General features: G+C 43.1%; 1 pseudogene; it reads right to left on the reverse strand.

Annotated features, from left to right (window-relative positions):
- Nucleotides 1-510: 510 nt before the first annotated feature.
- LOC107527992 (histone deacetylase 1 pseudogene) lies at nucleotides 511-2,655 on the reverse strand (annotated as a pseudogene).
- Nucleotides 2,656-10,297: the final 7,642 nt, after the last annotated feature.

A 10,297-nucleotide genomic window follows, 5' to 3' on the forward strand; every position in this document is an offset into this window, starting at 1 on the left:
TGGGAGATACTGGTCTGCAGTTTTTCTTCCTTGTGATATCTTTACCTGGGTTTGATTACGAGGCTGGCCTCATAAAATAAATTGAGAAGTATTCTCTTCTATTTTCCAAAAGAGATATAGAACTGGTATTATTTCTCTCCTCAATGTTCGGTAGCAAAACCATCTGAGACAGTTCTTATTGTTGGAAGTGTCAATGTAAGAAATGTCCAAACCTAGAAACAATGGACAGGACTTGTTTAAGGCAAAGATAAGCCTTTTAGCAAAGAGCTCATATGCCTGGAGTGTGACTACCCACCATGACCTGCCCAGTTAGGAATATATGATCAGATCACCCTGTGGGGTTGCTTTCCATAAAATCCCTTTTTCATCCACAGAAGGCTTTTAACTATAAATTTAATTTCCTTAATAGATATATTTATTATTATTTGGAGGGTATAGAATACACTATTTTATTACAAAGATTCTCATTAAAAAATGAAAACAGTATCTCCAAAAGGAAACTACCAATCCCTACCTGCAGAATGGGAAAGGGAGGGGGGCAGAGGTCAGGTAGTGTGAGTTTCTTGGATCGCTTGGAGCTGGTTGGAAGGTAAGAGAATAGAACCAATGTAAAGATGGCTGATGTTACCTTTTTTTTTTTTTTTTTTTTAAATATATCTTTATTGATTTCAGAGAGAGGAAAGGAGAGGGAGAGAGAGAGAGATAGAAACACCAATGATGATAGAGCCATTGATCAAGCCCACGACCCGGGCATGTGCCCTGACCGGGAATTGAACCCGGATCACCTGGATCCTAGGTCGACGCTCAACCTCTGAGCCACGCCTGGCTGGGCAAGGCTGATGTTACCTTAAGGAGCCTGTAAAGAACAGGAGGGCCCTGAAGACCCAGCCACCCCTTCTAGAATGCTCAATAAGGGCACCTTTCCAAAGCTACTAAGCAGGCATGGGCACTTCAGGACTTTGTCTTACGAATGCTTATGAGAACAGAATCCCTTCCACCCCGAGCTGGAACCCTTTGTGGTTCAAAATTAAAAGCTGGAGAGGGGTGGCAAGGTAGCTATTAGAAGAGCCTACCCAGCACTTGTGCCCTGCTTCCTGTCTAGTCCCTGAGGATATTTATATTTAATATCTTTTATATAAATACGCATAAGTAGAAAATATAAAATCTGAGGGGTTGCAGGAGAAAGGTGGGAGACTTGGCAAAAAGCCAGAACTGGAGAGGTCTGCTCAGGCCACTTGACCTGAGCAGTTAGCCCTTTGGTTTCTTGTTTGTCCTCCTTGGTTTTCTCTTCTGTGGCTTCTTTCTTCTCTTCTAGGTCTTTCTCTTTTTCAATCTCTGTTTTGATTCTCTTGGCTTTTTTGAAGTTGGAAGAGTTCTTGTGGCCCCTTCTCCCTCCTCATCAGAGTCGGAGAATTCTCCCTCACAGGCAATTCATTTGTCAGAGGAAACTATCAAGATGCGCTCGTCAGGGTCTTCTCCACCCTCTGCCACTCTCCTCCGGAACGGCATCCTCTGCGATCACCTGCATTTGGACCCCAGGTGCGTGGTTCTCGGCTTCTCGGGTTCTCGAACAGTCGCTGTTTGCTCTTCTCCAGGTACTCATTCAGCTTCTGGTTAGTCATTTTGGAAGGACTGATGTGAAATTTGAAATCTGGCCCAAACTATTCAAAGTAGTTGTTGCACAGAAGTTCATTAGGAATCTCTGCATCCAGGGCCACAGCTGTTTCATATGTCCAGCACCGGGCAACACTATGAATGGTGTAGCCACCTCCTCCCAGCATCAGCATAGGCATGTTAAAGCTCTTCACAAATTCCACACACTTGGAGTGCCCTTCGATGGTCAGATTGAAGCAAATCTAACTGATCCCCAGTCAGAGAGTCAGAGCCTCACTGTAAGACCACCTCACTGGGCTGGGACATCTCCATTACTGTAGATATGACCGGATTGAAAATGGCCTCACAGGACTCGTCATTAATCCCATCTTGAAGTAGGTAGCTAACAGCATAATACTTGCCTTTGCCAGCCCCAATATCCCATAGGTTCCAAGTTCCTGCGAAGTACTCTCCATATTTATGAAAGGACATAGTCATGACCTGGTCTGTGGTATAGAAGGCTTCTTCCATGCCATCACAGTGGTGAATATCGCTGTCAACAGACAGCACCCTCTGGTGATACTTTAGCAGTTCCAAGATAGCCAAAACCATACCACTGACATAACAGAAGCCAGATGCCTCAGACTTCTTTGCATGATTCAGGCCTCTAGCCCAATTCACAGCAATGTCCATCTGCTGCTTAAGTTTCACAGCACTTGCCACAGAGCCACCAGTAGATAATTGGCAGAACTCAAATAGGCCATCAAGTACTGGACAGTCCTCTCCAACACTGAATCCCTGCAGCTGTTTGCTGTACTCAGACATGTTATCTGGGCGGATGGAGGGCAAGAATTTCATGCAGCCATCATTGTGGTAGTTGGTCATCTCAGCATTAGCTTTGTGAGAGCGACAGATTTCCATTTTTCAATAGAGACCATAATTAAGTAGCAAATTGTGGGTCATGAGGCTTCATTGGGTGGCCTTGTCCATAACAGTAATTTCTAAAATCCTGTCATAGTAGTAGTAACAGAGTTTCCTCCTGGTGCCCTGAGTGTGCACCATCTTGCTTACCTCCCTTCTCTCCCTTTCATCCGTCTGATATTGTGATTTTTAATAAGAAATATATATTTGGTTTTTCTCACCATTTCAGGCACAGAGCTCCTAAAACCCTTGGAATTCCCTAAATGATAAGAGCAAAAAAGTGTCTTTTATTATGTTAATGAAGTGACTTTTGGAAAGCCCCTAGGTCACCTAAGAATGGAGGCTGGTTGCTAAAGGAGCAACCTGATTAGAGGGTTGGAACTTTCAGCCCCACTCTCCAGTCCTCTGGGGAGGGGAGAGGGGCTGGAGGTTAGACCAATCATCAATGGCTAATGAATTAATCAATCCTGCCTATGTAATAAAACCTCCATAAAAACCAAGGACTGGGTTGGAAGAGCTTCCAGATTTGTGAACACAGGGAGACTGGGGAGAGTGGTGCCTGAAGAGGGCTTGGAAGCTCCAGCCATTTCCCCATACCTTGCCTTATGCACCCCTTCCATCCGACTGTTCCTGAGTTATATCCTTTTATAATAAACCAGTGTTCTAGTAAGCAAAATATTTCTGTTAGTTCTATGAGATGCTCTAGCAGAATATGTTTTCTGCATCAAATTTCTTATCTCTTTCTGAGACTTCAATGATGTGAATGTTAGACCTTTTGATATGTCCCACAGATCACTGAGGCTCTGTTTACTGCATTTTTAATATATTTTTCTCTATGTTTATCAGATTGGAAAACGTCTGATTGTTCATTGACTTTTTCCTGTCACCTCCATCCCACTGTTGGACTATTCCAGCGAAGTTATTATTTCAGATATTGTATTTTTCAGTTCTAAAATTTCCACTTAGTTCTTTTTTATAGTTTCCATTCTGCCAAGAAAAATATCTCTCTCTATTTAATACGTTTACCAAGAAATAGTTATAACAGCTGCTTTAAAGTCTTTGTCTAATAATGCCAATATCTGAGTCATCTCAGGGCTGACTTTCACATTTTGGCTCCCCTCCCAACCTGCATGCCATTATTAACTTTACAGGCTCCTCAAGTAGTTAGTTGCATTTTGTATTTTGTTCATGGTTTTCAGTTGTAATCAATGGGAAAGATAGGCTGTATTAGGCCTACCAGAAGTCATTGCTAAATTTTAATAATACAATGGATGAATGTTGAAAACATCATGTTAAGTGAAAGAAACCAGACACAAAAGGCCACGTATTGTGTGATTCCACTTACGTGAAGTATCCAGAATAGATTAATCCATAGAAACAGAGAAACAGACTCATTGTTTACAAGGTACGAGGGGAAGGGAAGACTGAGGAGTTGCTAAGAAACCCCACATGCAGGCACGCCTCATTTTATTGCACTTCACTTTATTGTGCTTCACAAATGTTGCATTTCTTACAAATTGAAGACAAGATCCTTCATCAGCAAATAGATTGCAACTCACTTTATTGTGATACTTACTTTATTGCAGTGGTCAGGAACCAAACCCACAATATCTCTGAGGTGTGTCTACATGGGGTTTCTTTTGTGAATTGCAAAATGTCCTGAAAATAAATAGTCATGATGGTTGCATAACTCCACAAATACATTAAAAACTTCTTTTTCTTTAAAGGGGCGAATTTCGTGGTATGTGAATTACATCTCAAGTTGTTGTTTTGAAAAATATATATGTAATCATAAGATTTTTATACTTATTTTCAACAAATACTGTATTCTATTTGAAAGTTAACTTTGAAATTCCCTATTGTACAGTTAGTCCCCAACATAATTATACATGTTCATTTCAAGAGCAAGTTCACTGACAGTTCACAATTATTCTAGCTCACTTTGGATACGGTTTTTGTTTCCAGCCCAAGTCAGATGGAGTACTCATTTTGAAGCTGTTCAAGCATCAAAGACAATTTTTGAAATTTAACCTCAACCTCTGAAGTATACTTTGATTTTTTTTAATGCAAACACAAGAGGATCAGCTCAGATCCTACTCTCTGTGTATGTGTTTTTTCTTTTCTAAGTTATCTTTTTGTTTTCGGCTGTGAATTTTTTTTTATTTTAATTTTTTTTTTTTAAGATTCTAATTTTTTTTTTTTTAATTTATCTTTATTGTTGAAAGTATTACAGCTGTCCCATTTTTTCCCCCCCAATTGACCCCCTCCACCTCGCTCCCACCTCCTCCCCAGGCCTTCACCCCGTCATTGTCTGTGTCCATGGGTTATGCATATATGCATATAACTTCTTTGGTTAATCTCTTCCCACCCTCTACCCCCTTCCCCCTTTCCTCTGAAATATGATCGTCTGTTGCATGTGTCAATGTCTCTGGATCTATTTAGCTTGTCAGATTCTTTTGTTCATTAGCTTCTTGTTAAAGAAGACCCTTCAGCTTTTCCTGTAGTGTTGGTCTGGTGGTGATGAACTCCTTTAGCTTTTTCTTATCTGTGAAGCTCTTTATCTGACCTTCAATTCTAAATAATAGCTTTGCTGGGTAGAGTAATCTTCGTTGTAGTTCCATGTTTTTCATCACTTTGAATATTTCTTGCCACTCCCTTCTGGCCTGCAAAGTTTCTGTTGAGAACTCAGCTGACAGTTGTATGGGTGCTCCCTTTTAGGTAACTAAGTGCTTTTCTCTTGCTGCTTTTAAGATTCTCTCTTTGTCTTTAACCTTTGGCATTTTAATTATGATGTGTCTTGCTGTGGGCCTCTTTGGGTTCCTCTTTTTTGGGACCCTCTGTGCTTCCTGGACTTGTAAGTCTATTTCTTTCCCCAGGTAGGGGAAGTTTTCTGTAATTATTTTTTCAAATAGGTTTTCAATTTCTTGGTCTCTTTCTTCCCCTTCTGGTATCCCAATAATACAAATGTTGGGCCGCTTGAAATTATCCCAGAGACTCCTTATGCTACCTTCATATTTCTGGATTCTTTTTTCTTTTTGTTCTTCTGGTTGGGTGTTTTTTGTTTCCTCATGTTCCAAATTGCTGGTTTGATTCTCAGCATCCTCTACTCTACTGTCAATTCCCTGCAAATTATTCTTCATTTCAGTTTGTGTAGCCTTCATTTCAAATTGGTACTTTATTATGTCATCGATTTTCTGTTATTTCCCTAATAGTCTGCTTAAACATCCTTATAAACAAAATTCTGAACTCTATATCTGTTAGCTTGCTTGGATCTATTTCATTTAGTTCCTCTTCTAGAAATTTCTTCTGTTCTTTCCTGTGTGACATGTTTCTTTGCCTCCACATTCTGGCTCCTTCCAGGTGTTTGTTTCTATGTATTAGGTAGAGCTGCTGTGTCTCCTGGAATTTGTAGAGTGGCTTTGTGTAGTGGGTGTCCTGTAGGGTCCAGTGGCTCAACCTCCCCAGTCACCTGAGCTGGGCCTTCTAGGTGCTCCCCTGTGGGCTGTGTGCACTGTCCTGTTGTAGCTGAGCCTTGGTTGCTATTGGCATCACTGGGAGGAATTGAACCCCTGGCCAATCCACTGTGAGGACCAGCTGCAACTCCAGCCAAAGAGCTGCTGTGCTGGAGACACCCCTACGGAGCAGGATTTACTTCAGTGGAGCTTTAGTGTTCACCAAGAGAGCCCCTTGAGTGTGTCACTCGTGGATGTGGTAGGGTTGTAATCCAGCATGGTCGAGTCTGAGCACTGGGTGCACTGTCTCTGGGGCCTCCAGAGAGGTGCAAAGTCAGCCTGTGCCAGTGCCTTGCCCAGGGCCACCCAGCATGAGCTACACAGCAAACCATAGTTGGCTTCTACTTGTGCTGGGCTTGGCATTGCCCAGGAGAGGCCAAGCTATGAGCCAGTGCAGGCTGCCGCTAGTGCCAGGCCTGGAGCCACTTATCAAGCCCTATGGGGCCCGCTGCTGCTTGTTTGAGAGATTTTAGGAAAGTTCTAAGCATGAGGCTCGAGAGGCCACTTGCACAGAAAAGTCCCTGGAAATGGCCTGGATGAGCGGCAAGTGGGGAGGGGAGGGGCCACCGGGAATCACGGGGCGGGGCCAAGTGTGTGAGTCAGGTGCTGGCAACTCAAACATGGTGCCTGCCTGCCGGCTGTGTGCGGGGAGGACTCGCCAAAGGAGCCATGGCCTCCGCCAGCCCTTCTGCCTGGGAGGAAGCCGCCCCTCTGCCTCTCGCCCGGATCTCAGGCAGGTTAGTTCTTCCCCAGTGTCCCAGGTCCTTTCAGGCTGCTCCCGGCGCTGGGCTCAGAGGGAGCGTCCGAGTGAGTCCGTGCGCGGGCCCCTTGAGAGGAAAGCCTGGGGCTCCCGCAACCTCCGCGACCCTCAGCGACAGTCCCCGCTGGTTTCACAGCCTGGAGTTGTGGGAATTTCTCTTCCTGGCCCCGGAGCCCTGGGCTGGGGGCCTGCTGTGTGGCTGGGATCCCTGGCTCCTCCAGAAAACCCCCACCACCGAGATGCCCTCGCAGGTTTACCCCGTGGCAGCGGGTGTGGGCCCTCCGCCGTGTCTCTGGGATTCAGCCCCAATCTGCCCGCGTCCCCGCCCCTCCTACCGGCCTCAGTGCTGCTTCAGTTCCCTGGTTGTGGGGCTTCTGTGCAGCCAGATTTCAGGAGACTCTGAGTGCTGGTGGTTCTGTATTTTAGTTGTAATTTTGATGCGGGTGCAGCTGTTACCTACGCCACCATCTTGTTTCTCCTTCACTGCTGTGAATTTTTAAGTGCAATTCATCAGACACAAACTACTTGCAAACAGCTGTAATCAGCCTTAAACAATACACAGCGAAGCACCGAGCTTTAAATTGTTGCTTGAAGCCCGGCCGGGCGTGGCTCAGCGGTGGAGCGTTGACCTAGGATCCAGGCGATCAGGGTTCAATTCCCAGTCAGGGTACATGCCAGGCTTGCAGGCTACAGCCGATCAATGACCCTCCCGTCATTGATGTTTCTACCTCTCTCTCTCCCCCTCCTTTCCTCTCTCTGAAATCAATAAAGATATATTTAAAAATAAATAAATAAATTGTTGCTTGAAGATTGAGCACAGAAAATGTGGAGAAGGCCATTAACTATGCAACAACAAAATATAAGAAAATAAGCATTTACATTGAAAAAATAATCATTTCAAAAAAGAAACGAATAAAAAATTTTTAAAACAAAGTATGAATCCATAACTTTTTTATTGTAATTTTTTAAAAAATATATCTTTATTGATTTTAGAGAGAGGAAAGGAGAGGGAGAGAGAGAGAGATAGAAACATCAATAATGAGAGAGTCACTGATCAAGCCCTCAACCTGGGCATCCCGGGCATGTGCCCTGACCGGGAATCGAACCCCAGTCGCCGGGATCCTAGGTCGACGCTCAACCGCTGAGCCACACCCAGCTGGGCTATTGTAATTTTTTAACTTTTAATTTTTAAAAATTGTCCTGGCATGATTATGAGACAAAATTCAATAAAAGAAAATTCTCACTGTCTCATTATTTTCTAGCCATGATTATTATAATTATTCTTTTTGATTCATGATTATTAAAATTAATTTAAGGGTGTTAAAAATGATCTGTTTTGAGTATCAAATAAGCCAAGTATGCAGCTGCCCTTTGGTTTTGATTGTAGCAAGGATGGCACCTGTGATTAAGACTTTCCCTTGGACATTGTGACACACTGTTTCAGACACTGACCCAGGACCCGTCTAAGACCATAGGTCTTCTACTTAACCCACAGTAAATTTCCACTACTCACCCCACCCAACTCTAAGTCTATTCTAGATATGGTCACACCCTACCCAAGGAACAGAACATGTACATCTGGACCCCACTGATGCCAGCTCCTCCCCAGAGCCCCCATCTTACCTAAGTTTATCATGCTACCAGAGACAGCTGCTGGCTCCATCTCAGAGCCCCACCTTAACCTTTAAACAGCCTTAAAAACCTCAGTCCCTCATGGAGATAGGGCTTGCTCTCTATAGCTCTCGGCCCCTTTCCTCCCTTGGAAAGTGAATAAACCTGTTTGCTCAGTTACTCCTCTCTGTAAATTCTTTCACACCCTGCAGCTTAAATCAAGAAAGCCATCAGAGCCCACTTAACACTGTATTTTCCAAACATAGCTGCTTCATTGACTTTCCTCCCATTGAGAGATGCACTGTATGTTCAGTCTCCTCACTCTTAACTGGGCCCTTGTGACTGCCTCAACCAATACAGTATAACAGAAATGATATCTGTGACTTGCAACGCTAGGTCATAAACATTTCATACACTCCCTTCCACCTGCTCTCTTGGAACCCAGCCACCATGCTGTGAGGAAGCCCAAGCCACAGGCGAGGCCACATGTAGGTGTTTCAGATGATAACCATTGGATGTGTAAGGAAGCTTTCAAGATGACTCCAGTTCCAGTCACAACCTGAATATAATGAGAGATCCCAAGTGAGAAATCCCAAGTGAGAAACCACCTCGCCCAGGTAACTCCCAGAACCATTAGAGATAATAATAAAATATTGTCAATATTTTAAGCCTCCAAGTGCTGGTGATTTATTAGGTACCCAGAGAAGATTTTGGCACCAAGAGTGGGGTGCTGCTGAAACCAAAAGCATGTGGCATTGGCTTTAGGACCAGGTGTTGGGGAGAAGCCTAAAGGGCCTTAAGGAGAATGTTAGTAAAGGCCTCAAGTGCTTCTAGAAGGTTGTTGGTGAGGGCTTAAAGGAAAGTAAGAGAAGTATTCTTGGAAACTGGAGAAAAAGAATTATGTGCCCAGGGGAAATTTTGTTATGTATCTAACATTGTTAGGTGATAGTGGAAACTTTGTCTCTTGCAGTAACATGAAAAGTAGGAAATGTAGCTAATAAACTCAGTAATCTAAGGAGATTTCTAGGCAAAATCTTAATAGTACCACTTGATTTCTCACTGCTTATGGTAAATTGCAAGAGGAAAGAGATTAGTTAAAGATGAAATGTTACACATGAATGATCTAGGACTTGCAGAGTTCAAAATAAAACTGTTTTTTTGCTCAGTCACTCCAAATGACTAACAATGCCAAAACTAAGAAATGGTTTCTGAGCAGAGGTCAAATCCAGGGCATTTTCAGGAAAACATGTTCTGAAAATCAAGCCAGAGGCGTAACTATGAAACTGTTTTTTAAAACCTCAGGAAGATTTAAGGTGGTGCTTCAAACAGACAAAGGCCTTTTAAAGATCTAACAAAAGGTATATCTAACAAAATTTCTCTAGTAAAACAATAGGGCTTTTAAGAATCTTCAGGACAAGGAGTCCAAGCTAGAAAAGGGGTTACTGCAAAGAAATTTATATACAGATTTTTGTCTAATAGGTTGTATTATAACTGATACATACAGCACCCACAAGGTTTCAAAATATATATATAAGCTTGGCCCTGGCTGGGTAGTTCAGTTGGTTAGAGCATCGTCCTGATATGCAAAGGTTGTGGGTTCAATTTCTGTTCAAAGTACATACAAGAATCAACCAATGAATGCATAACTAAATGGGAATGCAAATCAATGTTTCTCTCTCTCCCCCTTCCTTTCTCTCTAAAATCAGTTTTTAAAATTTTTTTAATATCTATATAAGCTTGAATTGAAAGGAACAGAAACAGTACAAATAGAAAAGAGAACTTTGCACCTGCAAACTTCTATGGGCAAGAATCAGCCTAGCTCACTGCTGTCGTGTGCGGGAGGCTGTGCCTACCTGCTCCCACCGGCTGAGGCTGCTCAGGTGCCCCGGGCTGCTGATTC

The sequence above is a fragment of the Miniopterus natalensis genome, chromosome 17, assembly GCF_054644295.1.
Source record: "Miniopterus natalensis isolate mMinNat1 chromosome 17, mMinNat1.hap1, whole genome shotgun sequence".
NCBI lineage: Eukaryota > Metazoa > Chordata > Mammalia > Chiroptera > Miniopteridae > Miniopterus > Miniopterus natalensis.